Genomic DNA, 27,362 nt, shown 5'->3' with positions numbered 1-27,362 from the left:
ATTCCATTCAATTAAAAGCAGCATGATGGTCACAGTGATGCGTTAACCAACTGAACGTCTCTACAAACTATGAAGTCAAATTAATTGAGACAATGGTGTCTCATATAATAAACTTACAGAAATCTGATACATTATGATGGACCTGTGAAGCAAAACAAAAGCTCCATGAGAGTTTAGCACCTGCAGGTGTCATTAAAGCTAATAGTCCTTAACCAGATAGTGATTACTATATTACTGTGGGTTAAACGGACCCATCAGTCTGGTCTGCAGGATCTGTTGTCTTCACCATGAGCCACATTCACATTTGCATTTCAGGCTCTTCGGTGGCACACTTCTGCAGAGCGACACACAACCACTTACAGAAGAGGCTTAAAATCCTGGATCAGCGACATTACAAGCAACCAACAGTAAGAAGAGCAAGGGTCAACGTCTCTCAGACACACACACACACACACACACACACACACACACTAGGCTCTCCAGCATGTCCTGATTCTGTTCTCCCAGCCCTGCTTTCCCAGAGGAGCGGGTGCCAGGCGGGCGGGGTGCCGAGGGCTCTTAGGTCTCATGTTAGGTGTCTGAGCCAGAATCTACAGAGGATGCCAAATACATTGGCCAGATGTACCCACACACTCATATAAAGTGGTGTGATGAAGGCTTTAATAGAGAGAGGCTGCTCTTAACAACACATGACAGGCAATATAGAAACACTGGGCCTGTAAAGTTTCATATGCAGAAACAAAGCCAAGTCTCAGCGTCGCAGCAGCTTCATACATCCTGACTTTTCCTCCTCTTTGAAGAAGTGTGTGTGTGTGTGTGTGCGTGTGTGTGTGTGTGTGTGTGTGTGTGTGTGTGTGTGTATGCGTGTGTGTGTGTGTGTGTATGTGTGTGTGCGTGTGTGTGTGTGCGTGAGCATGCGTGTGCGTGTGTGTGTGTGTGTGAGAGCAAGATTAATAATGGCTGCCATGTGTGATTAATGATGATTAATAACAGCTAATTAATGGCCGTCCATTTAACATATCATCCATTTACTTTCACATTCAGCTCAAGTGACTTGTTGGAGTCATTTTTGACTTTCTGAAACAGGAGTTTGTGTTTGTTGAATTTACTGTGTGAACATGACGTGTTGGGACGTGTGTGATCAGCTCAGACTGAGGCCTCAGTCATGATACAGATTAGTGCTGACCCATAAATTGTATTTTCATGATCATCGTGATATGAACATGTGCAGTAAACACATCGCAAACGACTGAAACAAAATAAAGAATTTTATTTACACACAGCATTCAGTCACAAGGTTTTCAAGGTGCAGCTACCATGTTTTGGTGTCAGGCTGCACCCTCTCCTCTCAGAAAACACACACGCACACACACACACACACACACACACACACACACACACAGCAGACAGAACAAATCTTTTTACTGGAGTTGACAACAGTCGTAGGTCTGTGAGTGTCATCAAAACAAAATGTAACCATAGTCAATAGTGAACTGTTATGAACAAGCTAAAATGAAAACTTCCTGTGTGTAGACTGCAGCTTCATTTGACACAAACTTCCAGCTGGAGCCTGAGAGGGAGGAGACGACCGATAGTGACCTTTGTCTATGTTCTTCATTAAGCTTCACTCACTGTTTTCATGCAATATTATTCGGTTTATTGAGATTTTACATTAGTTTCTATATAGATATTATTGAGTTTATGCACAGTGACTCTGATGCTGTGAACATTGTTGTCATGGCCATAACTCCAATTAACACCACCACCACAACCTGGCAACCCTACAACTCGATTCCAGTGGTGTGCACAGGCAGGACATTTGACTGCAGAATTAATATGTTTAACAAAATGTTAAATTTGACATGTGATGGAATTTAAATTTAAGTGAGGTCATTTACCTCTTTGTCCTCATGTATTAGATGTAATATATTAGATATGTATCTTAAGTTGATATAGATTACAGAGTGATATAAAAAGTTACATCATACACAGTAACAGATCTTTAGCTATGTCATTTATAAAATTGTGCATTACCACATGCAGAGGAAAACTGTGTTTTATTTTTTCCATCATAATCAACTTGAAGCTGATATCATATGGGAATTTTAATATAAAATATGTGGAATCTTATTGTGACTAATTGTTGAAAGAGAGTATAATTTTTTCCTATAATCTACCTGCTTTCACCCAACTGCACTTTATAGTGAATCATGACAGAAGGAAGAAGAAGTGCAGGTAGGTAAAATTTGTTAGATAAATTTATAATTTACCTATAATCATTCAAATTTAGCTTCAGACATTTGTATTGATCAGTGAACTGAAATAATACATAATAACAACATAATAGAGAATGGATAGAATTCTCAATATTTTTGTTGTGTGTCATTACAGTGAAGAAGTTTGTGCTTTTTAAATTAAATATTAAATATAAATTCAGCCCCCTTCCACAACGACATCATGTCCCTCCACTCCCCCGGCTCCTGGGGTCGAGGTTAGAGCGACTTATTCTGGTCTAGGTTTAGATAAATTCTGGTCCTGGTTTTGCTCACTTTACAGTACTTTACAGTCACTTGCTTTACAGGCCGTAGGGGTGAGAGAGGGCAGGAGAACTTGAATGTAACATAAAATGAAAACGAGCTGGGTTCCGATCTTCCTTCCCGTAGTCATTATGTGGCAATTTAGGACGGCTTTAGCCCTTTGCCTCTCACCCTGAGGGCCTCTCCATCTCAGGGCTAGCAGCTAATTAGCTAATGCAGAGACGGCTCTCCCTCTGATCATATTCACTCAATGGCCGCAGACGCACGGAGAGATGAAATTAGAGTGATTAATTAGGCTTTGACACTCCGCCAAAGGTTCTCAATTTAGCACTGTCACATCAATAAAAAAGGCATCTCCTCAGTTGCACGCCGGGGTAACCGAAAGGAAAACGACGTGGGGGTATTACCAACAATTAAGACCAATTAGTTAGAGCAACCCTCCAATGGTAAGACATACATAAACACATGACAGAGCACTTACAAGGTTACACCAAAGTAACCCACTAGGACAACTCTGACTGTTACTCTTATAATTACATGTCATTTAGCTTGAACTTTTCACATTGATATTTTGTGATATTGACAAATGCAAATTCATTGTAACTGTGTTGTACATTGAAAATACACATTCACTGAGCATTTTATTAGGAACAGCACACTAACAAGATATTTTCCTCTGAAGCTCCTGAGGCTCCATGTTGACATGATTCATCACATCACAGTCTCCTGTTCTACCACATCCTGGAGGTGTTCTACTGGATTCTGGTCTGGAGATGGGGGGGGGGGGTCACTGAAGTTCACTGAACTCACTGCTGATGAAAGTGTTTGTGACATGGAGCATGATCCTGCTGGAAGGAGCCATTAGAAGATTGTGAACTGTGGCCATGAAGGATGAACACATTCAGCAACAACACTCAGATACACTGAGACATTCAGACCATGATTGATTGATTGATTGATTGATTGATTGATTGATTGAGTGATTGATTGGTATTAAGAAGAGCACATTCCCCACACCATCACACCACCACCACCAGCCTGGACTGTTGACACCAGACAGGTTGGTCCATGGATTCAGACTCTGACCCGACCATCTGCTGCCTCAGCACAAATCCAGATCCATCAGACCAGGTCTTCAAATGTCCAGTTGGTGAGACTCGGGTTTCTGGTCTTGGTGACAGGAAGTGGAACCTGACGTGGTCTTCTGCTGTTGTAGGTTGGACATGTTGTTCACTCTGAAGCTTCTCTGCTCACCACAGTTGTAAAGAGTGGTTATCTGAGTGACCGTTGCCTTTCCGTCCATTCTCTGACCTCTGACCTCTGCTCTGACCTCTCTCATCAACACAGAGCTGGTGTTCATGGGATGCTTCTGTTGTTGTTCCACTCTGAGAAAAAACTCTAGTGATGTTGAGGCAGCAGCTTCAACATCATGTCACAGTCAAAGTCTGATCTGCAGGAGTTTATACACTGCTGCCACATGCTCGGCTGACTGGATAATTACATGGATAAGCAGGTGTACATGTGTTCCAAACCACACTGATGTGTTACTATATGTTTTTATTCAGTCATTTTAATCATTTAGTCAGTTTGTTAGTTAAGTCAGTTAGATTCAGGCTAATAGATTTAATAGGTTTAACTAAGCTTTAATGATTGAAAGGAAAAATGGATGCCAGCAGCAAGTGCACTGTGACACACCGAGAGTCACTGCGCTTGAGGCAGCTCATCAGCTCTTTATGTTAAAGCCACCATGCTTTTCTGACAGTAGCATAATGACGTCAGACTTGTGTTTATGCTGCTGGAAACTTGCAACAAGAAACAGTGATGGAGGACAGGAAGAAATGGTCCGAAATGTGCTTGTGCTAGTTGTCATGTGGCATTTCCCATATATAGGCTCTACTTGACGACCCACTCAGGTAGATTAACACCTGCCCAAGTACATAAAATCATTCAGTTTCAGCTTTGGTAAATCTTACATTAGAACGTCTCATTTCACTCTTTACAAACTAAATCATTTTTGGCCACATGCGTATCTGAGTTGCATGTGCTGCAGGAACTGAGCAGCCACCTAACTAGTGTTCACTGATACTCTGCATGTGAGGCATTTATGGAATATTGGTAAATTGTAGTGTCTACTGATAGTCTGCATGTTTAGTGTTTAGGGAGTAGTTGCAGAAAATAACCTGGGATTGATAATGGCACTGGTAGCAATCAAATTGCATCTATTTCCATCCTCATGTGTATGCATGTGATTGTGCAGCAACCTTTGTTTTTCTACTTTTTGCTGTGATATTAAATTTGGATTTGAGCTGTGGAATTTCAACAGTAGTTTCAGATGAAGCACTTCCCAGAGTTGTCCACCTAATCTACCACCTGATGCTGTTGCTACAGACAAACTGTCTTTCACCTGTTGTTTTAAAAGTGAGGGTGGACCGGTGCTTAACAAAGAGCGCATGATTCATTTACATTTAATCAGATACTGTGTGCACATTCATTTCCATTGGGATTCAGGACATCACACCAAACAGCAGCAAAGTTAACTTCACCGTTGACAAAATTCCATCAGACTTTGTTACGTGGTCCTTTCAGGATTTGCCTGGGCAGTAGGATTGGCTATGACTAAAACTATCTTTAGCCAGTGTCTTCAGTCAGACACCTCACTTTTTTCATTTTGTGCCTTAATCATATTCATTTAATACCCTCGCAGCTTAAAACAAAATCCAAGCGTTTCCACAGATCTCTACCGTCCTCACCTTGACAGACAAGGAGGAGAGCTCATTTAATCCAATCCAGCCATTACCATGTCTACAGGAAAGGGCTGCCTTGAACAACCGGAGAAGAAACACTGCTTCATTATCCTCCTTCCCAGGTGACAAATCCTCTCTGAATGGAGCAGAATGTAAAAGTTTCCCTGGGACACACCGGGTTTCGCTCTATTTAGATATACAGTGAAGTGCTGTCAGGACGGCGTGCAGCAGGTTTGGGGATCTGCACTTAGCCTGGTGGTGCATGGAGCTGGGTGGGGAGCTGCCGGGATCTCCCCGAAGGTGCTGGTGTGAGCGCAGCACAGGCAGCTGTCAGCCGAGAGGTGGAATTTCCTGGTCTGACGCTGACAGAGGCTGTCTGCAGGCAGCAGGAGCACAGCCAGACTGACACCCTGTTTATTCAGAGATGACATCCAGGGCCGGGGATGGGTGTCACTGGCATTTTGATTCACAGAGCAATGTGAAAACTTCCCTCAAACACCGTGTGATGAAGTCTTTGTAGAGTACACATAACCAGAATAATTGAGGAGTTCCAGCGTGCGTGGGCCCCATCATCCCCGCCACCCGGCTGTGTGAGAAAGCTAGCATGAAACTAACACACACACACACACACACACACACACATACAGAGAGAGAGAGAGAGACACTCACAGACATGCATCGCAGAGAGAAAGAGAACACATTTTCTCACATAGTTCCACCCACACATTCAGTGTAAAATCTGTCCCAGATTTGCCGCCCCAAAAAACACGAAGCAGAAACCAAAATTTTTCTTTATAAAAGCTGTAGATATCATAAATGTACCATACCCTTGAAATAAAATACCCACATACTCACCCGGCCTGTCTAACACCTGTCAGTGTCAGACAAAATTATCTTGACAGCCAATGAGAATGTGCAAGATTTAAGTTCCGGCAGATAAATATAGTGCAGAGTAAAACCATATGGGTTTTCCTTCCTGTTTATGTGACAAATATACAGTGGTTTTAATGGCCTTCCATGTTTACCTAACCAGGGAGGTGTTCTGCAGCTTAATCCACCTTTACCTCAATAAATGAGTGTATTCTTTAAAGGATAACTTTCATTTATTTTTATACATTTGTCCATCATTCAATTGTATTCACCAAATTAACTGTCATGATGACTTTGATTACCGAAACCATTTTATTTGGAGGTCAAACTGAAAGTGAGCACAACACTACCAAGGTTTGTTTAGGTTTAGGTTAAGGTTAAGGTTACAGGACTTGCATCGTCACAGTAACAATATCAGCTGTGTCGTCAAGGTGTTCATCATTAAGACGTTGACTGTTTGTTGGAAACAAATATGTTGTTGACCATCCATCCTCCCCAACATCGTCCCTCTGTGGCTCTGTAACAATATCACCTGGCTTCTTCCAACTGCTTGGACTTCTGTCATAATTTCCATGGTCTCTGGAGGGTGATTTCAATTCAACATAAACAGATGTTTTAGGGGCATTAGCTGAAACAACAAAGGGCAAGTTTATCTGACTTGCATGACCACAGGTGTGGCCAGATGGGTCTATACCATCTAAATCTAAAGCTGGGACACCCAGCATAAGAAATGTATGAAAAAAAGATCATTTCTTCCTAATTGAAGTCAACTGGAGGAAACAGAGTAATGGACACATGGCTAAAAGGTGTTTTGTGAGGTCATTGTGTCCTTGACCTTTGACTATAGATGGATGGACGACTCATTTTATGCCTGAGGCATAATAATTCATTTTTAAAAGTAAACAGATCAGTTCAGATCAGCTGTAGCTGAAATGTCATTTGGTTTTTGTTGATCAGGAATTTTCATTGTTAATGTCTTCAACTCATCCAGATCAGGAAAATGTGTCACTGTGACATTCCAGTAGATCTGAGTAAGTATATAAAGACATTGGTGATAAAAAGGTAAAATGTTACTTTAAAGAGCTGAGCTCCATTCACTTTATATTTCATCTGGCAAGTATCTGAGATAACTGAGGTGAGAATTTTTCTTTGCAATGACAGATTTTTAGACGTACCAAGTTGCCCCCCAAACCTGCTGTATCATATCCAATCAAACATTTTAAATTGATTTGATACAGTGGATCCAAACACTCCCAGGTATCTGTTCTGCACTGATCAGTGACATCATACAGGAACATAATGTTTATAAGAAGAAAGACAAGTCTTTCAACAGTTCTTCAGTTTTGATTTGTTACTGCTGAAGGACCCCAGGGAAAAGTATCAAGGGCCCGTGGACGTCCCTGAACCTTACTTTGATAACTATGGTTAACAACCTGTCAGTTAAATCAAGTGTGTGGACCAGACAGTGCATTTTCATTAAGCATGTTGTGTCATTAGCTCGATCTAATACCATAATATTTTAAATATTTTGACATTATTGAAAAGTAATGATACCCTTTGAGCAACTGGAGGACTTGTGTGAAAAACCTGAGCAGGAAGTGTTTCATCAGAACTGTCCAGAAGAGCAAGCTATGCTTATATTCTTCTAAGATTCACTAAATACCAAAAGTGTTCTTTTGGTATAACTGTACATTGATAGGTAGCTGATCTAATGAACAGGCCTCCACTGTAGAGATTGACAGCTGATTATTTATATCACATAGTAAAACATTTAAATATGGAGGAGTGAGATTTAGCAGTGTTATTCATTTGAGAATAAAGAGTAGCAGTGCAGCCTTTGTGTGCATGTTTTCTCTCTTCTCTCTTCTGTTTGCTTGATCATCGTCCTGCTCTGACTTTGGATGGGTGAGTATATATATATATATATATATATATATACAAGTCTTTCATTTTCATATAAATATAGCATGAAAGCACATTTTGTGCATTTGATTCAGCTGTATAAAGGCAACTTTGCACCATGTAGTAGCACGACGTACATTTGAGTAATCTTACAGTAATTTTCAAAACCTTAAATGGCATTTGTAAACTGGTACAGTCAAAGGACGAGATGGGAAGCTGATGAGTTTTTCTGGACAATTCACTCTTACTCTGATGTTTCGATACGTTAAGACTTCCCCCAAAGACCGGAACGTACAGCAGCTCAATTAATGCAGCTGAGACTCTTCTTTTCTCTGTGATTATATAAAAATCTTATCTGTGAAATTCAATCCAATCCACAGATAAATCTAAATAAATTTCCTTGCACATGTTCAGCCAGATAAGGAGATCAGGGTGAGCAAATGCTGTGCACAGAGAACTGTGCAAAAAAAAAAAGAAATTAAGAATAAACAACTATGTTTTCTTGCTACATAACACAGACAAAGGATTGCACAAAATGCACGAACACACAGGCAGGAGGAGCATGGCTATAAATAAAGTCAGCTCATAGAGCCATGGTGCAGTGGCATATGATTGGAGGGAACATGCACATGAGAAAGGTTATAACCAGCCGGTGGTCCATTTGTCTTGTTTGGATACAAACTACTTGATTCCCCAAATGAGTGGTGAGGAATCCCTCGACATCAGCACTTAATCACGGCCCATTCACTATTATAAATCAGTTGAACTACTGACACCTGAACTTTATTCTGTACACACTGTAAAGGCCACTGTCGCAGGCTCATGCTATTAGCAGCAGGCTGATCCATTGTGTGTGCATTCAGGTCAGAAAGCGGGGCACAGGATACACGCCGCATGCATCACCTGAGCTTTGTGAGTGCAACAACAATAATGTGACAAGAGAGAAAACAGCATAAAGGATGAATGATACCATAACCCCAACCTAGAGAGGGTTTTTATCTTTCATTAAAATGGTTGAAAATTCTAAGGAAGTTGAAAAGATAAGGAAATGCAGCTCCATGTGATGGTTGTTTAGTGTCATCCCTCGCCATATTAGGACTTTAGTATTTTATAGGAAACTGAAATAAAATAGCATCATCTGTGCAGGTTGGTAGGTATTAGGTATTGGTAAAATGCATATTTAGTGAGCTGTATGCTGCTTAACATCACTGAGCCACTAAAATGTTTTACATTGCAAGTTTCTTGAAATAAAGACTTATTTGTGGTCTCTAATTACTAATCTTTACTCTCAAATGACCTTTGTGCTCCCAAGTCATTTATTTATTTATTTTTTTGGACATTTTGCCTTTATTCTGATAGGACAGTGAGAGAGGGACAGGAGAGTAAGGGAGAGAGAGAGAGAGAGAGAGGATGACACGCAGCAAAGGGCCGAGGGTTGGACTCGAGCTGTGGTTAGGACTGAGCCTATGTGGTACATGCTCTACCAGCTGAGCCACCAAGGCGCCCCATTCATTTCTGCTCCCAAATAAGTTATGTTTATATACCTGAGTTAAAAGGCTAACAGTTAATGTGTGTAATTATCCAATCAGAATCAACGTTGTCCATTTTTCTGCCCAGATTCTGCATTAGTAGCACCTGCTGAGACACTGGTTGCTATGGTGACTGTGGCCACCAGGGGGAGGAGGGAAACACATACACACACACACAATCCCCTCTTTAACCCTGGTAAAGAGGCAACAGCTTTTAAGAAAACTTTTCATCAAATTGTATCTTACATTTGTACCTGCTGTTTACTGTTGAGGTTTTATCATAATTTAAAAACTCGCCTCAACTCTGTTTTTGGCAAGAACTTCAGAGCTCAATTTTTCGCCATTTATGTCGCCATGGTCACTTGAATCACAAAGAAAAGTCATAGCACATAATTCCTGGTATATATATTGACTGGACTTTCTCAAAGCTGCGAGAGTAGTCACGCACCAACATTTTAATGGAAGAATAACAATAACAAGAAGTGTGACGGATTATAAAATATGCCCTCTATGCCATGCATAACAAGCATCAAATTATGATGTGTATAACCTCATATTTATTGCTAGCAGTCTTCTTCTGCACCACACTTGCTGTTATATTTCTGTTTCTTTGTGCACTTTGGCTGTAGATCAGTGGAGCACCACAAAACAGGCAGCAGGACAAATCGTGTGATTTCTGATTTTACCGTTGTGCGACCTTGTGTGTCTTCAAATTACAAACAATACGGGAACCCACTCATAAAAACACTGGCTGTGGTTCTTGGACACGTTTTTCCATTTTGTTTGAGGATTTGGGGTCAGCTGTTTACATAAGACGTGATTCAATACATTCAGGTAAAACTGTGGTGTTTATATGCTCCAAGCATTTTATTGCTTTAAATTGCATTTTCTTTGTATGGCTTTGGCATATGTTTGATCACATGATGTGGACAAACATTAAATCATTTACATGGTACAATTTTTCTTTTGCTTGGTTTATGAAAAGGTTTTAACTACTGGGCCTGTTTATTCTGACTGAGGTGTTTAACATTTCTATACTGTTTATAATCGAAATGTTGGGCTCCATGTAAATATACCTAATGCTCCATAGCGCCACTAGTGGTAAAAAAGTCAGTGTCATTCCTGGGACCACGCTCCTGGTGGATAAGTCTTAGGCTGAATTTCCAGCTACAGTAAACATGATTAGATTAGCTAACTTGCTGTTAACAATATTATAAATGTGTTCAGGAAATGTTGCTTTTGCTAGCTGGCTTACTGTTAGCATTGCTAATATGTGTGGCTGTTTGATTGTTTTTTGTTGGCTCTCATGTTTACAGGGTAACTTTATTCAGTTGTGCTTCTTGTTGTGTGTTTAGTGGCGATTTGACTTTGTAACATCTTGCTGGTGGTCTAGTGGCAGTGATGATTATTTACAGAACCTTTACAGTCACACACTCCGGCTTTAATTAGTTCACAGAAGTTTACAGAACAAAATCACAACCATGTTTAACAGGCAAAATGTTAAATATGTTCATATATCCATGTTCAAAATCAAAACTCTGCAAAGGCCGATCTGTGCCTACAGAGCTTTTATGCTTTGCATTAGCTATGCCCGCCCTTACCATTGCATCACAAAGCGGCACTCACTGTCAACTTGCAACCTTGGGATAGGTCAGGCAACAGTCTTCAACCCGTCGGAGCCTTCATTGCCCAGGAAAATCGACGGCATTTCTGGCCCTCTGTCTTCAAATGCAGCCGCTGAACTGGGACACAGTTTGTGTTTGTTTTCACTGCATTAAGCAAAGACAAGTGTAGTGAATATTAAACAGTAAATAATTGTGGGTACCTCAATACCAAAACACAGCTGCTACAGTCTGCCACTAACACACTCGCTGGCTGCTCCTCCCTAACTGTGACCAAACAACCTGTAGTTACAGTAACTTGGCTCTGACTTCAGAGCAGGAATTCAGTTTGTCGTTTATTAATAAAGCAAAAATTAAAAGCCTGAATTATAAAATAAAGCTGATGTTGAATATTTTTGCTCTTGTCCAAACACCTCGGCTCCAAACCACTGGTTCCTACTGAAAACATAAATCTTCAAATTTTTTTTTTTTTATAAATATTTTTTTAAACAGCTGTTTAATGTAGTTTTGATCAAATGTTCCTCAAACAGGAGGAAATGCTGCATTTGCTGGGGACTATTTTCACTGGAGGATTAATCTACATTTGGTGGTCTAGTAAGTATTTGGGGCCACAGTCAAATAAACTACAGAGTGTGTTGATTGTAATGAAGAAACATTTCACTCAGTGCAACAGTGCCGCTCATTGTTGTATTGTTTTAATCATTCTTGGACAACAGTGGAGCAGAGCAGTAAGTTCTATCACGCTTTAAACACAAAGACTATGTTTGCCAGGTGAATTTTTTATTTTTTATTTTATTTATTCATGTGAATCCCATAGAAATCTCATTTTCAAGAGACACCTGAATGTACATAAAAAACATAATAAAAACTATTCATGAGCAGGTAGTCCAGAAAGAATTTACTAAACAAATTAAAAAACATACAATAAAATTACAAAATTGTGATTAAAATAACACAAAAGGAAAATTTAAAACATAAGATACAAAGGTTATAAAGACAGCCAACAGTCTCATCAGTTAAACCAACTGCATTCTGCTTTTGGAAGTTTTAAAATTAAGAGTGAACCTTAGCTACATGGAGTGTTAGCCCATCATGTGAACAGGTTTGGTGCGTACCAGCTGATCTGACCAACAGAGACGTAATATACGATGGTAATTTCCCAATAAGGGCTTTGTAAATAAATAGGTACTAATAGAGTGCAATGATGGAACCATAAACACCAGCAGTAATAAGATGGAGGGGAGAATGATTCACAGAATCCAGAGGTGTGAGGACAGAAGGGACTGCATGTCTATAAATCACATCATCATCATCATCATCTAAAACTGACAAGGAAACTGATCAATCATCCTTTTCCTGTTGGGTGTCGGGAGCGTTCCAATTTCTTTCTTGGTCTTTTGTCGACCTCTTTTCTGAATGGGAGAAAAAGCTGAATGGAAGATATGTGAGTTTATGCTGCTTCATCAGAACCGAGACAATCTCTCTCCACCCATACAGGGACAGAGCCTAACACAGAACCGCAGGCTCCACTTCATTCATTGTGTTGTGGCTCGTTAGTCATCTGTTTGGGACGGGCATCGTTACAACAAGACAGTTCAGTAGATGATTGACAGCTCTCCCCTTCACTCAGAGCTCAACATGAAGCCCACCTGATGAAGCCGTGTCAGAGCAGTGTGTCCGCCCACACACGGCTGGAGTAGAAGTGATGCCTCACTATTGTTATGTTGTTATGTGTTAATGATGTTGTGCACACATGTGAGGGAGTTAATGTTTGTGTTTGTTGCGTGCGTGCGTGCGTGCGTGCGTGCGTGCGTGCGTGCGTGCGTGCGTGTGTGTGTGTGTATTTTGCCATAGGCTGATTTTGGGGACAAAAAGATCTGTTCATTTTCCAATTGGAGACAAACTCTGTGTCCACAGTTGGGGAAAGGATGATGTTAGGGTCAGTGGTTAGAGTTAAAGTATTGTCATCAAAAGTGACCTGTGTGTGTGTGTGTGTGCGTGTGTGTGTGTGTGTGTGTGTGTGTGTGTGTGTGCGTGTGTGCGTGTGTGCGTAGGTGTGAGTGCGTGTGCATGCGTGTGCGTGTGTACTTTTGTCTCATTTACGTGAAGAGCATCACACCACATCTCTTGATGCATCAATGACATGGTCGGTGAGTGTGTGGCTCTGCAGCAGCGTGTTGGTGAGTTGTAAAGCCTCGTCCCCGGCTTGTCCTGTCTTTATGTGTCCCAGACAATAGGCAGACCTCCCAGCAATGCAGCTGGACCTGGCCCTCCATACAACAGCACTCGCCCGTGCACTGTAAAACTTTGCTCTGGTCAAATGCGCTTGACAAATACTTTACAGGTTGCTCTGGTCAGCAGCTAGAGATGAAAGTGGGGATCACTGAGCTGTCCAGTTTCAACAGGAAGCAGGCTGCAGTGCATTACACTGAAAGACAGACAGACAGACAGACAGACAGACAGACAGACAGCACACAGCCTTGTTGTAAAGTGTAAAACATATTATCATTTATTAGAGTTACTATAAGGCTCCTTTTACCAGTTACAAATAGTAGGAAGTCATTAGTCAGATTAATGAGTAGTAAACATTAACTTGATCTTGCTAAATAGTGAGCCTGCATCAATGTATGAAAACTGTTATAACTTGTTTAAAATTATTTATTCATGATTTATAAAGTGTTAACAACCAAATAAATGAACTAGTTATGAACCATTTATAAATCATTTTAGAGGGTCGTCTTATTGCAAAGTAGTACTGAATAAATATATATAAATGAATGTGAACAGAGGCGATGAAGTCTGTATCAAATTGAGCTTCATTTACTAATATACTGAAAAATGACAGGATGACAGGTGTATCGACCCTCACTGTCATTTAGTACGTTGCTGTTTATCTAAATCAAGCTCATCACTCCCCCTAGTGTCCCAGAGCACTTCTGTTGTATTTTGTCCTTAGGGGCCACCATACTCTGGGAAATTCTCAAATCCACATTGTGGCTTTAAAGCTTCACCACACACATGTTTTGATGGGTTAATGCGAAGCTTGAGTTTATTTTGAGGGAAACCTTGTTAAATGTAGTGTTTACATCTCTACAACAGAACAACACTGTTAGTTCGTCACAGCATCAATATATCTGAGAATGAAGAAATATTTTTTACAGTGTAGTCACACCAGCTTCTGTACTTGGGAAAGGTTCTTGGTGATTCATCTGTCACTCATGGGCGGCCAAAAGCCTGGTGAAAGGCTCTGTGCTGGCTGAGTGGTGAGCATTTCTGAGGCCCAGGCGGGTGGGGAAGAAAGGCCTTTGTTCAGAGCTTCCCACTCCACTGGCCTGCTTTTGGGTTCTCTGGAAATGGGGCCACAGTAAACAAACAATACATCCCGATGAATGGATAATGATGCACATGTTTACTGAGTGAGATTTCTGCAGCACATTCTCTGTTCGCTCAGTAAAAAAAAAGAGACACACAGATAAAGAGGCATTTCAATGCATGTGATCAATCTTTTGTGTTATACCAAAGGAAAAGCAAACAAAAGGATTCTCAGTCTCAATTATCAGGAGTCTCAGTTTAGTGAAAGTTTAACTCACGGTTGATCCTTTGGTTGTTCCACATCAATTATCTGTCCTGTCTGTAACACAAATGCCACATTAACACCTTTGGGTCAGTTTGGACACAAAGACACAAGCCCTGATTAAAACCACTGTAGCCAGCACTGGTTCATACTTAATTCTTAGGCTTTCTCATTTCTCAAACAGCATATTAAAATCTTTGAACAGCATCTCTGATTCCTTTTAAATCAGGCATCTTGGAAGGACTTTTGCGACTTTGGAACAAAAGCCTGACAACACTGACTGACAATTAACTCCCAGTGCACTCCAGCCCACTTTATCCAAAAAATGTGCGCCTATTGGGAATAAAGGTGTATCCCAGTTTATCAGGAGGGATTAAAACATCAGGTAGACAGTATAAACAGACTGCAGAACATCTCCTTTGTCCAGGACAGACTGGGAGAACTGGGTTGTATTGTTCTGTGTGCTGCACATCGGGGAGGCTCAAGGTCTTTGGTGCACCGGAAGAGAAAATGGGAATAATAGACCGCACACAAGTCCTTCTCCTCACCTCACAAGGGCCTCTGCCTCCCATTCCCATGCCAGAGAAGCATTGGGCTCCAGGGGCAGCCCATCAAAGTCACTTGACTCAGGAGAGCTCCCCTCACAGAGGCAGGGGGCAACATCCTCACGGGGCCCATTAAGCACAAGCACCACAGAGGGTACTTGTTCCAAGTCTGAAGGACTCCGTCTGCTAGTTACATTATGGTTCCTCATGATTCTTCTCAAGTAATCAGTCGACATTTTTATTAAAAAAAAGGTGTCTCTGCTGCTGCTCTAATATATTTAAATTTGTTCATTACATTTGCATCTTGTGTTTGACCAGTGGTGACATGCTGATGTTAACCTGAAACAGTACATTACTTTTTTTTGTTTGTTTGTTTGAACTGTGATCCCTGTTTGAAATTTTTATAATAGTTTTCTTTCTTTTTTAAAATTCTATCAAAAAAACTTAGTAACATGATCTATAACCTAACAACGAAAGTGTTATTTTAAATATCAAGCCAATAATGACTAATGATTACATTTATTTCTCATTTACAGAAAGGTTAACAACTATATATAACTTCCCTTCTGGAGGTTATGTAGCCTATGGAGGACTGAAACTACCAGAATCGAAAATAAATAAATAAATGACTCAATAACAAAAATGTATATGCAATTAAATGCAGCAAAAATAATATTAGAAATAAATACAGGTATGAATTATTTAATAAAATGTGACATTAACTGATGTTTATTATATATATATATATATATATATATATATATATATATATTAGTTATTCATTTACTTTCCCATTTAAATTTAAATTTTATTTATTTATTTACTTACTTTTCCCCTCAGGTCAGAGCAAGGCATGCACTCCGACACTCTTACTTACATAATGAAGCAGAAATGTTATAAAAAGAAAGAAATTAATAATAGGTTTGGGAAAAATAAATAGTGGGGAAATAATAAATGGATAGATGGATACATAATAAATAAGTAAATAAATAATAAATACAATGGGAATTTAAATGGGAAAGTAAATGAACAGGGTAATTAATACAAAGGCAAATAAATAGAATCAAATTAAAACAGAAATATCAGTTTATGTCACATTCTATTGTCACAATTAATGCCTGTATTTATTTTTGATGTTATTGTTGATGCATTTAATGGCTTATTATGCAAATGTATTTATTCAGTCATTTTTCTATCTTAATTTTGGCAGTTTAAGTCCTTCACAGTTATGTTTTCATGTCAGCAGGATTATACACACAGTACTGAACTGATCTACTCTGAACTTGGTGAAGGGATGGGTCCAGGGAAGAAGCCATTACATTTTGGTGCAGTAGTAATGTAAGCTATTACTTATTTATTTACAGTTTATAAGTGCTGCAATGACTTGCTAACCTTGCCAGGGGGTAGCAAATTGATTAGGCATGTAAATTAAAACCATTAAAAAGTAGGAGTTAAATAAGATTCAATAAAACAATAATTAAGACCAATAGTTGCCCTATGAAATAATAAGTCACACGAGTTAAAACCAATAGAAAGAAGATGTTTGAAGGGAATAATATCTTTAAAACCATGAGTGGCCAATAACATAAATGATCCGTCTAATACATGAGAATCAGGTCAAATGTTAAAATGAATGATCAACACTGAGATCTGGAAATATAGAAGAGGCTAAAATGATCAGGAAACATCTGAAAATGAATGTTGACAATGTTTAATGTGTCTTGTCCTTGCCTCATGTGCAATCATACACAACTAAACAAAAGGTTAGATGCTATTTTAACATGCCAGAATTAAATCCATCTTTCAGTAGCATGGGTAGCACCACTCACCCAGGGGTGCCAAAACATTTATTTATAACCCTGTTAGGCCCACAATTAGACTTTTTCAATGTTTCATCTCTTTGTGTTTTTCCAAATAAAGTTGTCATTTAAAAAAGTTTCACTAAGTGCTACACAAATTCAGAATCAGCACAACCTCGATTATATGTGTCACTCAATAAAGACTTCTATACGGTAAGATAGGTTAACAGCATGCTCTGAAGACAATGTGAAATTTGGAAGCGTATACACTCCCACAGGCCTATAAGCTTCAATATTTAACCTCCTAGGACCTGGCGTCCACATATGTGGACCTCACATTTTGGGTTCTCTAGACCACAATACTAACTTTTTCTCAACAAGGGCCTGGTGACACATATGAGGATATTATACTGCCACTCAGTAATCGAAATTTAAAACTAATGTCCTCATATGTGGACATCATTTTTCTCACGTCCCAATCAGCCTATATAGCAAAGAGAAATTGAAAATGCACGCCATGCAAGAGTTCGGGTCTTAAGAGGTTAAAAGAGAATAATCTCAGATAACAAGAGCTAACAGTGAAAGTCTGATTTTATTGTTGCTTGCACTGTAGACTGTTCCATAGTGTTCCATAGTGTTCCATAGTGTTCTATGACCAGAACCAGGCCCAAGGCTCCGATGTACAGCTCCGCATAAAATCCAGCCAGAGCTTTTTAGTCTGCATTTGAACGTCTCTTCAGCTCTTTTCAGCACTGACTGGCCATCACCAGTACAGGTGCTGGGCTAAAATCTGTTACCTGTGATTGGCCACAACAGTCAGCCAGGTTTTGGCCCTCTCCTGATGGTTAAAACCACAAATACATCTTCTTATGGATCAACACAGCACCATCATCATCACAACATCCAATATGGAACATTTATAAGCAAAAATGAAAACTGTCTGTGTGGCGTCTGACTGATTATCCTAGTTTGAATATAAAAATGTAGCATGTCCTTGTGTTGACTGAGACACATGCATAAAATTCAGACAGTGGGATTTAGATCCCGGAACCTACATGTTACAGTGAGGTTAGTCAATTCAGGGAAATAGTATGGTTTTGGTTCAAAACTGAAAAACTCAACACATCAAGTTTTAATCTTCAACTGTGACCATGACCACAATCTCTGTCCAGCCTTAACCAATGAAAGCTGCTGGCAGCTCTACCAAGGACCCTGATGAAGGTCATGGGTGTTCTGACGTACATGAAACAGACAGCTAGCAAATTTGTTCAGAATGCTTGATCTTACAAACTTTATTTAAAGGGCTGCAAAGCAAACAGACAGTCTAAGCTAACTGCATGAAATCTCTTAAATTAGCGATATTAACATTATCCATTGATTTGCATCAAGATGTCAGCAACACCGTCTTACATGCTATCGTGCTTGTTAGCATAAAATTCTCGCGTACTGTCACAAAATATATGATTTGCTGCACTGCTATGGGGCTAGAACAGTGACAGTAACATTCTGACATTGAAGAAAATGAGAAGAGAGCAAGGGGAGCTTATTTACACTCAGACACCTGACAGGACTGCATACCTGGGCAATGGCTCACGCAACTTCACTTGCAGCTCCAGTGCTGCAGGAAAGTCTGCCTCTCTCTCACGCTGTTTTTTTTCCATGGGACCTGTCAGGGTTAAATGAACTTTTAACAGAAATTATGTTCTTATGGCAGAGGTCTGCTGGAGCAAGCGCTAACGTTAGCTAATACAAATCAGTTTGCTTGTGTGTTTGTTTACATATATTCTGTGTGTATATACTTCATATACACATATTTATATACATATATATGTAGTTACTATAAATATTTTTATGTCCCTGTAAGCAAAGTGGGGCCTGGGGACCCCCACGGGGTTCTGGGGGATAATATCATTTCTGTCATGGTTTTCCATGGCAGACGCTCTTTGTTCGTTTGTTTGGACTTTTGTCACTTCCTGTTTTATTTTTGTAGTTGGTTTCCTTGTGTGTCTCAATGTTTTTACTTCCTGTCTTGGTCCTGTTTTCTGTGTGTGGTGATTGCCTGCCCCGCCCTAATGTGGTTTACCTGTGTTCAATCACGCAATGACAGAATATATGACTATTCTGGTTATGGGTTTCAAACACTTTCTGTAATAAAAATCTAAGAACAAAAATCTTATCAGATGGGAGTCTGTGGTCTAGTTTGTGTCCTTAATGTGAAAACATTTAAGAACCACTGGTCTACTGTTCTGTAGAGTGGAGCACTTCTACATACTGACTGGTTTCCGCTGAACTGTGTCATAGCCCATCACCATGAAGTTGCCTGGACTTCAACTTCTTCAGACGCCCAGGACGTGCCGCCAACCAGCATCCCGCTGCTCGCCGCCAAGAGACATGGGCTCACATAGAAAATTAATGACTTCCGCTCACTTTGACGTTCTCGCCCGTTGCGGTCTCAACACACAGTAATAATGTTTCCTCATCAAAAATGAAATCTGGTCAGTTATGGTCAGTTCGTCTGGTTTTTATTCCTGATTAATTATATGTAGATTATTTTCAGGAGACAGGGTGTCTTCTTCTAATCCATCATCTGGCAGGTACATCCAGAATGGGAGGATTCCAGTGAAAGTTTTTTATTAGCATTGGTTAAATTGACAATTATTAAATCATTTCTAACTGGACAGCTAAAAAGATTAGTTTACAAATTGACTGTGTAACAGTGAACAAAACAAGAAACTGAACCACAGCCCTTACATTGAAATGTCTGGGGGTGAAAAGCTGATTCACTTCTGAGTATCTGTATTAGAAGTAAATAAAGGACAAACGGGTTATTAGAATGAACAATTAAATGTTATGACCTCGTCACCTGTGAATCAAACAAAATGAACTGAAATGCTGTCAGAAAGCTGGAAACACTTCTGCTCTTCATTCCTGTTTGGATGTGATGCTTTCAAGTACATAAAGAATAGGAAAGATACAAAAATAATGTTAAATTCATAATACAAGTGCACTGTTTTATAGATATCTGAGTAATAATCATTGAAACTTAATTGTTATTATGGCCTTTTATTGTTATATTTTGTATTTCACTGTAACTGTGTATGTTTGCTCGCTGCATTTTGTTACATTCACAGACACCCAGGCAGATATCAAGAGAAAACACACAAACATGTTCTCTCAGTCTCTTACTCCCTGCCTCTCTCTTTCTCTCTCTCTCTCTCTCTCTCCACACACACACACGCACACACACAATCACACACACACACACACACACACGCACACACACAAACACACACACACACTATGAACCTCCTGTGCAAACTTCAAAAGGGGCTTTGATCAGAAATCTGGCACCCAGCTCTCTTGGATTCTCTTTTCTGAGGTGTATTATGTCTTTAACGACTTTCTCTTCTGTTGGCTTATGAGCATCAGATCCACAGAGCTGTGCAGGCCTTATGTTTGTATTGTTGTATTTTAAGGCTTTGCCATGTGCCAGTCGCCCGCCATCCCGAGGAGCGCACCGAGGATCAAAACCATGTTGGAAGGCAGAGCAGGAAAGGCTTTAGCTGCAGGATTAATCACAGAGAGCCTAATTCTATTTCAACATGCAGACATGAAATAAACAAGTGAAGTCAAACATAAAGGAGAGGAAGAGATTGTGATAACCATATTTGATAAAAAAAAAAAATGCAACCAATAGGTAATTATTTTACCCCCGCATGATGAGATGCACAGAGCTGCTCTAATACAACAAATTGCTATATGAGGGGCTGTTACACCTAGACACTTTATATACCCACAAGCCTAATCATCAGCAATATGTGTCCCTTTATTGTCCAAAGATGTCCAGATCAAGCTTTTAGCTGAGGGAGGGGAAAGAGGAGCAGGATTGTGGATATATTATTCATGTAAAAACATTGTGTCACAGAAACGACTTAATCTACCTGAGCCTCTCCCCAAAGGTATGAATTATGAAGGCATTTATGGTCGCTCCATATATAGCCATGTTTATTCTCAATTTATGGCTGACAGAAGCGAGCGCAGTCAGGCCACTTTGAAACCCTTAAAATCCCTGTTTTATTGCACCACCGCAGCAGCGCACAGTTACAGTAGGACCACAAACGACTCCCCATGGACCTGCCTCCGCAGCCATCCAAACATTCTTAATTTCTGAGGCATAATTCTTCTCAGAAACACTCAGCCAGCTGCTGCAGGAGAGCACATTTATAAAGGTGATGAATGACCCTCATAAAGGTAGTTTAGGTTTTATCATTAAAAGCAGAGGATCAAAATCCAGTCTGAGGATTCAAATAAAGAGGAGGAACCCCTGGGATGAGGCCATGCAGGTGATGATTTGCTGGACAAGAGGAAAAATATTGTTAGAGGCACATTTTGAACCCCAAATCATCGTCCTTGTTTATGCATTTTCAGCCGGTTAGGACACATTTAGAAGCTTTAATATGTTGGATCATCAGATGACCCTGATTTCAGACCCACATCTCAGGGCTTCATAGGTGGGGTTAAGCTAGGCAGGTAATTCGCTACATCAGTAATAACTTGAGACAGATGAATGCAGTCTTATTCATTTCTACCATTTTTATGCTTCCACATCAGTGATAGTCAGCCATTTTGTTTTTGGGTTGTCCGTCCGCCTCATTCCCGTGGACACAATACCTTAGCAATGCTTTGACAGAAATTCTTCAAATGTGGCAAATTTAGGACTCGAGGATGAACTGATTAGATTTTGGTGGTCAAAGGGCAATGTCATACACACAAAACACGAGTTTGGTCATAGCTCACAAAATGAATTCACTAATTATGGTACAATTTAACTCAAATGTCTATGAGGACAAAATGAAGTGATGAATATCCAAAAGGTCAAAGGTCAACTTCACTGTGACATAATTATGTTCTGCGAAAACACATCTGGCCATTATTAAATGTTGTATCTCAGGAAGGAGAGACTGTGACCATATTTCCTGTAACTTGGCTGGTTGGTGGAAGAAACAACCACAAGGAGGGAATTCTAATTTTTATTTGAATTAGCTGCCCCGAACTTTTATTTTTTCTACCACTTCCCAAACTAAATGAATCACTGTAAACTATAGAGTAACAGATACTTTTAAAATCCAAGAAAAAAACACCAGGAAACAGGACTCAAAACTCGAAACAGATCAGTTTACAAATGTCTCTGCGCATTTTGACGGCGTTGACAGTGGAATAAGTTTTCGAGTTTAATTAACCCACACAAAACCTTCAAAAATCCTCTAAACAAAGTTTAAGTATGTCAAAAAGGAAAAATGGCAAACTGTCTTAATGCACACCTGTGTGTGATTCAATTTGAAAAGTTTGGCTTGTTACGGTAACAACGACTAAAATCGTGCATGAGAGAGAGAGACTTGCTCTAAGAGGAAGAATCGAGGAGTCAAAGAATACGTGGAAAAACTGGCGAAGCTGGAACCAAAGTAATAAAGGAAAGTTTAAGGCAAGAAACAAAACGTGAGCAAGTGCAAGTAAGTTTGTTTTATTTGATTTGGTTTTACATGTAAATGTTGTCCCACCATGACCCATTCATATGTAATAACGGCCTACATGAACTACATAGCTATTGCTAGGAATGGATAAATGGAACAATGATACTTTAATAGGTAAATGGTACACATAGAATACATTGACTAACAGAAAGATAACAATTCTTAATCACACAAATAAATGCCAAGAATATGACATCAAATAATAATAGTCAAGTGATGCATTAGATTGTTTATCGGTTAATTCCCTAGAGGATAAGGGATCCAGAGTGGTCCCTAGATGGCAGTATTGTCACTATTCACCTCAGAACTGATAAAATATATCTCAGCTTCCTTTTGAGCTAGAGAAATTAATGTTGGACTATAATTCATGAAAATCTTTCCAGAATAATGATAAATGAATTACATCGTGATGAGACATTTAATTTGATGATATTTTAAACATACTTTTAAAATGTGGAACATTGGTTGTCAGTTCAGGTTGGAATGTAGGATGGTTTATGGCAGGAGTCTATGATTTCTCTTGAGACCCCCTTTAGGTGAGAGAGGGCAGGAGAGGGTGTTGGAGGTGATACTAGTGGTTTTTTTGTGTGAATGAAATGAGTCCATAGTGTGAATTGCAATCATTTAGCACCTTGATAATGCTTACGGTCCTTTTTCATGTTGCTTATGAAGGTGGTGGTAGGTCCCAGGTGAGCCCCATGGTTGCAACATGGACTCAGTGTCACTCTGTGGGGGGTATTGTGTGTGTATCCTATTTGCGGTGGGGGTGTTGATTCAGGATGAGTTCCATGAACTAGCTGTAATTTCCACTGACGAACCTCATTTCGTCCCTGTTTTCTGTCCAGAGGATAGTTTGATGGTGACAAAGTGGACATGGGAGGCTCTTCTTCATAAACCAGAGCACCTCAGCGTCCTTACCGTAGCCCTCGTAGTCCTATTGATAGCGCCAACCAGTGTCCACTACATTCATTAGATATTAAAGTCACAGTTCAATAAAAACATGTTTAATGAACACTCTTGGAGGAACGGCCACACAACCAACATAAGCAACAATCAGAGTGACAGTAAACAAACAAACACAGTGAGCACACTTTAACTGTCTGACCAGTGGTTCCACATGATGACTGCATCAACAGCCGCAGGGCAGGAGTAGAACATTAGATGTTGAAGTCGGTCTATCAGTTGTGTTTCTCTGCCCTGTGGTTTAGGCACATAAACCATTGGGTTAGGTTTTGGGAATGATCTTGGTCTGAGTTAAAATAAAAACTTCATTAAGGAGCTCTGTCTCCAATAAATAAAAAAAGGTTTAAACCTAGTATATATCTCGACTGCCTCTGGTTAAATCCTGATCTTATAACTATGGCGTCGTCCGACAAAATCAACAAACACATAAATGAAAGACAAAGACTGAGCTGTGATTTCAACTGAATTTAGTGTAACATTATAAGAAAGAAAGTTAGAAGAGACACAATATCTTCTTTTTAGAGAGATGGGAAAATTGGGGAGAGAGAGGACTCAAACCTGGGCTACTGGGTCAAGCACTAAGTCTAAATGTCACATGGTGAACAACTGGGACCTGAGACACATTATCTTTGTTATTCAGTCTCTCACACAGAGCACAGCCTCCAACTGGATCCACAATAGTTTAGTCCTTATTTACTTCAACTCCAGAACGTCACAGAGTTTTACTAGAGGCAGGTCTTTATGTCTAACTCCCTCTGATTGATATGTAGAGTTGGTCATAGTCGTTAGTATAAAGCCTCATTACCGATGACTTCTCTCTCTCCCTCCCTCTCTCCTGCTCTCTCTATCTTGTCTTTAGCTATTCCTCTGCCTCCTTTTGTAATAATGATACATGGAATCAAAGTACTTCATTTGCTGTATTGGGAACGAGGCTCAGTGTGTTGGAAGTGCTCCTCCTCTTCCCTGCAGTTCCCGAACAACCAGGAAACCAGAGTGGCTCAGTAGACTGTCTGTAACAAAAGGTGTAGCCCTGAGCCCCCAGTCAGCATCCATACATAGCACCACAGCGGCTCTGTAGGCTGTGGCTTGGCACTCCACTGACCAGCAGTGGAAATATCAGTCAGTCAGTCAGTCAATCAGTCAGTCAGTCAGCCATTCAGTCAGTCAGCCAGCAACATTTGAAATTGCTGCTGCGGTCCAGCCACACATAGGCTAGATAAGCATCATAAAAACACAATAGAAACAGGGTTTAAATTCATTGTCTCATTGTCCAGTGTTTTGAGGCTGGTGGGTGTGTAGGTTGGGGGGCGGCTTTTAGATATTTGTTGTTATTTGTAGTTGCAGCTTGACAGATGTTGAAACCAGGATGTTGTAGAGGGGGTGGTTGCTGTTGTCCAGGATGACCTGCACCTCACTCCTTGTACATCTCTTCACCACAGTCCTCAGCTTGTCCAGCCTTTAGTGTGCCCATTATTTCCCGTTGTCAAAATGCCTAATGGGTTCATCTACAGCCTGGGAGCTTTCTTGAGGTCGTTAGGACAGAGTCACATGAACATCTTACAGTATCGCACGATCCAATTCAACACCATAAACTATGGCTTTAACATTAGCACGTAATTGAATCAACACAGATTAAAGACTGTGAGGTTGTGTGTTGCAGGGCTGTTGCAGTGGATTGCACGACACTGTACAGGACTCTGAGCTGCTGTATCTAAAGAGCGTTGGGTGACGCTCATCAGAATGTGTCAGGACTGACACTCTTTGGAACATAATAATAAAAAAGAATAAAAATTCATTAAGATATGAAGATAAAGATCTTTAGGAGATGTTTCACACTTTGAAAATACTTGCCTCTTGAGATACTGATAGGACAGGATGATTTTATTTCTACATTCAGAGACGACAACTGTGAATTCATTCACAGCTGCTCCATTAGTTCATTAGTGATGATTTAAATAATGTGCGAACATATGAAAGTTTAGAAATGAATTTGACAGTGAAGCTTCCACAGGAACTTGTCAATATCACACATCACTGATTATATGTGACTGTGTGCATCAGGTAGAGTAGCTGCAGGTACTGTACATCACACCCTGATAAATTTTTCATTACCACTCCTCCTCGGCAAAGCACCAAAGTGACTGGTGAGAGTATCTGTTTCTGCACCCTGGGGAGCCCTGTTTTGCTCTGCAATTCACTCACTTTCATAGATGACTTGGTTCAGTCCTCCTGGGGAACAGGAGCACAGAGACACCCTTTGGAGAAAATCCCTGCTTCCTCTCTGTGATTTAAGGGAGTTGTGTGAAGATCAAAGCTGTGGTCCCAGTCCCCGTAGTCTCCACTGTTTAGGGGGAGGAAAGTCAGGGGTGCTGGGAAATGGATGACCCCGGGGGATCTGCCAAACAAGTGAACCGAGCCGCTTGAAAACATACTGTAAGGTAACTATACGTCTGTAGTACTGCTCTCTGTCATACTCCGTCTGTGGGTGTGTTGTTACAGCACAAGGCCACTGGTGTTTCAGTTCTGTATGATATACCCTATGAATGTGTGTGTGTGTGTGTGTGTGTGTGTGTGTGTGAATGCACTGACTCCATTGTGTGCATGTGCTTGGGGCAAGGTGTAGAAAGGTCAGTGAAGGATAACAAGTATTAGGAAGCTTTGCTTTGTTTTTCAGTTCATATAGAAGTTGATCATTAGTTGAAAACTGGAATTCATCAACCTCCAGCATGTCCCCAGTGAGGAAGCCTGTGAAGTTTATCCTAATGAACCCCCCCCCCACACACACACACACACACACACACACACACACACACACACACACACACACACACACACACACACCTCCTCTCGTCTCCCCCCTCCTTTCTCCCTCTCCCTCAATCATGTTGTACAGCCTTTCATAGGGCTGGAGAGTAGGAGGCACATCATGCATGGCAGGAAGCGATGCACTGTTGGTTATTGATTCCGCGTTGCTTAACAATTCCACGAGTAGCCCAGAGTGCTGATCCCTTTTACCTTGATAGGTGTGTTAATAGCATCTGCATGCTGGGTAACCCCTACCGCCTGTGTGGAGCGCACACACAAGGCGGTATGTGCACCCCCACACACACCCTCCCCCCACCCCTCCCCTCCCGCCTCTCCTCTCCCAGGGAGTGCTGAGGGGAAGGACCAGCCTTGCTAATTAATAATTCACCCCAGGCCAGACTCCCTCCCTGGTGGCTCCACGTGATTACAGCAAGCAGCCAGGAGTCAAGGTTAGTGGTAATGATAGAGCGGCGCACCAACAATAACTAGCCAAGGATTGGCCTTCCCACTGGTGGATAGGAAGGAGTCAGAGATGAGCAGAGAATGAAGCCTTCAGTGGAGCACACAAGACAGGGAGGTTTATGTGTGTCTGTGTTTGTGTAGTGGTGGTGGCAATCTGTAATGTGTGTTTGTGTGTGTGTATTTGGGGAGGTTGGTGGGGGGGGGGGGGGGGGGGGGGGTCAGGAGTGCTGCATAAGGCCCTTTCCAGGGGTTTTTTAGATAGGTCCTCTTAGAAGTGTAGTGTAAAATTAATGCAGAGGTCTTGGAGAGTAAATATTGAATAAGTGCGGCTCTGTGGACTTGAAAATCAAAAGCACCTCCTCGGGAGCTGTTGGCCTCCGAAAACCGTGTACTGGTTTGCTGACCTCTGCATTAGCATTATTTTAACAGAGGAGATGGGAGGTATGTTGGGAGAGAGGAGGAGGGGGGAGGAGGGGGGA

This window comes from Seriola lalandi, unplaced genomic scaffold (genome assembly GCF_002814215.2).
Source record: "Seriola lalandi dorsalis isolate HSWRI2012SDOR001 ecotype SW California unplaced genomic scaffold, Sedor1 jcf7180002054883, whole genome shotgun sequence".
Taxonomy (NCBI): domain Eukaryota; kingdom Metazoa; phylum Chordata; class Actinopteri; order Carangiformes; family Carangidae; genus Seriola; species Seriola lalandi.
This window is presented reverse-complemented; position numbering follows the sequence as displayed.